The following is a 4,904-nucleotide window of genomic DNA, read 5'->3' as shown; positions in this document are numbered from 1 at the left end:
TTTGTCAGTACAGAAGACAAAAGAATACACAGAAAAAAATTTAAAAATATGCACAGGATTAGAAAGACCCTTGGAAATGTGAGGAACGTTAATTTCAGGTACTCAGACCAACTTAAGTACAAGTGTTTTCGAGATGGCAAGATAAGCACTCTTGATTGTTTCTTAATTTCTCTAAAGTCATCCTGATTTTCAGACTTGTACAAATATGAAATGCCTTAAACCAAAGTTCTTCATCAGAGGTATTTGCCTACTCACTCAAAGTTAGTTTTCAAAATAACAAGAAAATATGTTAACATAAATACACTTTGAGTATATTTAGCATGCATTTGAAAGGAAATACATTGGGGCGCCTGGGTGGCTCAGTCGGTTGAGCTTCCGACTTCGGCTCAGGTCATGATCTCACGGTTCGTGGGTTCGAGCCCTGCGTCAGGCTCTGTGCTGACAGCTCAGAGCCTGGAGCTTGTTTCAGATTCTGTGTCTCCCTCTCTCTCTGACCCTCCCCCACTCATGCTCTGTCTCTCTCTGTCTCAAAAATAAATAAACATTAAAAAAAATTAAAAAAAAAAAGAAAGGAAATACATTTATTCACCTGTATAAGAAGATTCTGAGGATGTCAAAGTCCTGAAGTTCAGAAGGCTATTGTTTTTAGCTGCCTCTTTCAAGCATTGTGTGTTTTCCACAAGTTTTGGCTGAGGTTTCTCTGGAATCTCTCGTCATTCACACAGAACTGCTCCTTTGGGCTACAAGATGGAATGCTTTAAGTCAGGGGTAAATCACAAGGGAAGAGGTGGAATTTCTACCCATAAAGCATGTTTTCCAGAAAACTCTCTACAGGGTCAACAGTTACCTGCATGGCCCCTTTCATTAGCAACACCAAATTCACATTCAGAGGAAGAAAGATAATCATGTCTGGAAGCCACTCCATCCCAAACTAAGCAAGTGAAAGTCACGTCCATCTTTTCACTTGCTTTCAAATCCTTCTGCTAAAAACCATTAGGAAAAGCTAAGAGATACCACGCATAAAACCACCATTTTCAGCTGAAAGAGCCCTACTTTTAAGGACATTTTTCTCTCCAAGCTTCCAAAATCGGTAATCCAAAGAACACAGAAATTGGTTCTGAGTAAAAAAAGATTAGATTTAAATTGTGAAGTTCAAAATTTACTAAGCCCCACGGACACCAGTTTTGATAATACTGAGAGTAAACAGAAAGGCAGTTATGTAAAGATTATTTTGGTAATATTCCTGCCAAAGAACTCACTATTTCCATTTCACAAGTTGAAGAAAAAAGATTACTTTTATTTAGCAAAATCCATGTAATAAAACACCTCAGACTTACAGAAATGAATAACAAAACAGCCATAAAACCATAATGACAAGACTTTTTCTAATGATACGGTTCCAAGGGAAACATACTTTAAAGAAAAAAATAGTCGACATTTATTAAAGAATCTCAAAAGAACCAAAGAATAAATATTTTTGTAAAAAGAGAGTTGCCCAGAATCCTGATTTTGAATGATGTTCTGGAAACGTCTTAAGAATCTGATACGTATTTTCAACCCTACACACCAGCATAATCCAGATGACCCTTTTTGTAAAAAGATAAAGAAAAAAAGAAAGAAAGAATAAAAGAAACAAAAAGAGAGGTATTTCATTTCTCTCAAATGGCCTAGGTAAACGAAAAGCAACACAAACGCAACAAAAATCCATTTGAAGGCCTGAACCATCCCTTTTCTCTATCATTGCATCTATGCAGCAGGGAGAAAAGTAGAAGTTTGTTAGCTACCTAATTTATTTAAGTTAACAGCCAACCAAATATTTCAATTACAAAATTAAAAAGCCCTCAGAATTTATTTGGAGCAGAATTATTCAGATTAGCTATTTAGAAGTATCAAGTAACAAAATGACTAAACCTCATCATCACATTCCATTTGCAAAATGCGCTCGAGGAGAGGAAATTAATTGAAAAAAAATTTTTCAGAAACTCAATTTGACACACAACAAATTAAAAACTCTACTTTTACACACGCACATGCATGGAGATGTGAGCATTCAGTTCTTCAGGAGAAACCAGAGCCAACTCTATACCCATGAAGTGAATCCTCAATCAGTCCACTATCTAGGGCAATGCCAACAATATAATGTTTCACATAACCAATTTTAGGGGGGAGTGGGGTTTTTTGGCCTCATTTTTCTGGACAAATGCCTCAAGTCTCCATTCCGGTTTTGAGTGCCCCAATAGTGGGCGGAGGGGCAGCCATAAAATGAAAGTATAGGAAGTTATTCTGCTGAAGCATTATTTTTGAAGATGGCAGAATGTGTCGGCAGGGGGATTTATTCTTCTCGAGGGTTAGAAAATGTTTACTTTTCTTTGTTTTTTGTGTTTCAAATCTATTTGAAGAAATAGAAAAATAGCGTATTGATCAGTCGTTAATGAATATTCATCATAGGCTGAACATACCAAGCTGAATGATTAAAATCCTACTCTCTATTTGGCTCCGATTCCTTTGTTTAGACCTACTCCTTTGATTAAGTCCACTGGTTTTCTTACTGAAAGCAGAGTTGTTTTTCTGAGAGAAATTTCCTGGATCCTTTTGGGGGAGATTTACATATTTACATGTTGGTCTTTTCTATTACTCACAATGTAGTGTCTTAAATGCATTACCAAAGCATCCATTTATTTCCAAGCTGTAGCCACTCATTGACATGCAATCCCAAGCCTGGTTGCCTCATAACATTATTTGAGTGATTTGTATTGCTCTCAAGCAATACAAAATTAATCCCAGGAAAAAGTTTTCACAAATAATAGAGAGAAAGACTTCATCCTCGTTGTCTAGGCCTCAGAGTCGACACCTGTGGAAAGAGGACTTGGCTGTCCAGGCAAACTCAAGAACACTTCACTGTATCCTACCACTTGGGAACATCTTTTTCTCACCACTGGTTTCCAAGGAGAGGATTGCTCCTAAGATATCTTCCCCTTTTACTCTCTGCACCAGCTGAAGAGATGGGGGGGGGGGACTGTTAGACCTGGAAAGACAAACAGTCTTGCTGAGCGTGGTTCTCCCAAGGTTCTTCCTCTTCAAACTCACAGGGGCAGACTTTCCATGGCATCTCCCAAGGCTCTTTCCCAAGGTAAGAAGGAAGCCTGCCCTGGGCCAGTGTGCCCTCGTGAATAACTGCATTTTTTTTTCTCTCATTTGCTGATTCATTTGACTAACAGACCGAGAGCCACATCCTCCAGCCTCTACCAATAATAACGTGGTATTTTAGTTCCTACTTGCCATTCTTAGATATACGTCTCCATTTGTTCAGGAGGAAAGGAGGATTCTACTCTGTAAGGGCCCCTTCAAAGAATTCCCCTAACATCACCTAGAGCCTATAATTGCCTCTCTGTCTGGGACCAACAACGCTTGTCCATCCGTCAGGTGTGAAATTCTCCGTCTTGGGCTTCATATCATAAGCACCTTCTCGCAGTGGTTTATGAACCCAAGCTCTGATGTCCGCCTGTTGCCTTCACTTGTTCCCATGCAAATTTAAGCGTGTTGCAGTTTCCCTAAATCTGTGGCCTTCTCTATAAAGTAATATAATCTCTTAGTCAGCGTTGTTACCAAGGTTAAACGAATCTACATAAAACACTTAGCGTCATGCCCAATACATAAACACATTAAGTACATATTTCTTATTATCATTTTTTAGCGTCTGAGTTGTGTCCCTGCCAAATTCATACGGTGGAGCCTTAACCCCCCAATGTGACTCTGTTTGGATGTAGATCCTTTAAAGAGGTCATTAAGATTAAATGAGATCAACAGCACGGGGCCCTAATCCATTAGGATTGGGTTTCTCATAAAAAGAGTAAGAGACACCAGCTAACGAGGTGCTCACAGAAAGAAACGGTGAGGTGAGGACACAGTGAGGAAGCGACCAACGGCGAGCCAAGTAGGGAGACTTTAGGACAAACCAAACCTACCCATGATTTCCACCTGGACTTCCAGCCTCCACAACTGGGAAAAAGAAATTTCTGTTATTGAAGCCACTCAGTCTGCAGTGTTTTGTTATCTTGGCCTGAGCAAGTTAATGCGATCACTGTTGCTGTTGATGTTACTACAACTCTGGTTCGCTCTCTGCTCGCGCCCTCTCTGTCTCTCAAAATAAATAAAAAATAAACTTAAAAAAAAAACCCAACTAGGCAAAATACAAACAAATACATTTTTTCATCTAAATCAAATCATCCATGATAACTTTTGTGCACAAGGTCGGTGTCACAAGTTTTGTGAAGATGCTCAGTCTTACGAAAGGAATGTGACATAATAATTTAGGGTCAGTATAATTCTGCTTCCTTCTACCATTTCTCCCGCTTAAAGAACCATGAGAGCCTGGCTGATGAAGATCCTACAGTCCAGAGATGATTAGTTGCCAATATCCCATCCTACCTTCCATTCATAGCAATGGAACCATGATTTTTGGTTAGACATACGGCCATGTGCAGTCGAGGTTGTATTTCTCAGAATATTTTATAGCAGGATGTGGCCATGTAACTAAGTTCTGATTGATGAGGAAAAGATAAAAATAGTTTATTGTATTTCCAGAATATTTCCTTAAAAGGGAAAGACAGGCCTTCTTTGTCCCATCCTAAATTCTACTACCTGGGATATGAATATCATCACTAGAGATTTAGTTGTTATTTTGAATTTTGATGACAAACCGATACTAGAGATAGCAAAACAGTGGCCCAGGAAGAATTGGGGCATCTGAGGATTGTGAACACTCCAAAATAAGTCTATCTCTGGACTTCTTTTATGTGAAAGAAGTAGCCCTCTACTCTTCCAAAGCACTGTTATTTTCAAGTTTACTGTTGGTATCAGACACTTCCGGGACCCCTCCCCATATTCTCATCTCATCTCATCTC

Source organism: Panthera uncia, assembly GCF_023721935.1.
Source record: "Panthera uncia isolate 11264 chromosome A1 unlocalized genomic scaffold, Puncia_PCG_1.0 HiC_scaffold_16, whole genome shotgun sequence".
Classification (NCBI taxonomy): domain Eukaryota; kingdom Metazoa; phylum Chordata; class Mammalia; order Carnivora; family Felidae; genus Panthera; species Panthera uncia.
Note: the sequence above shows the minus strand (reverse complement) of the source record.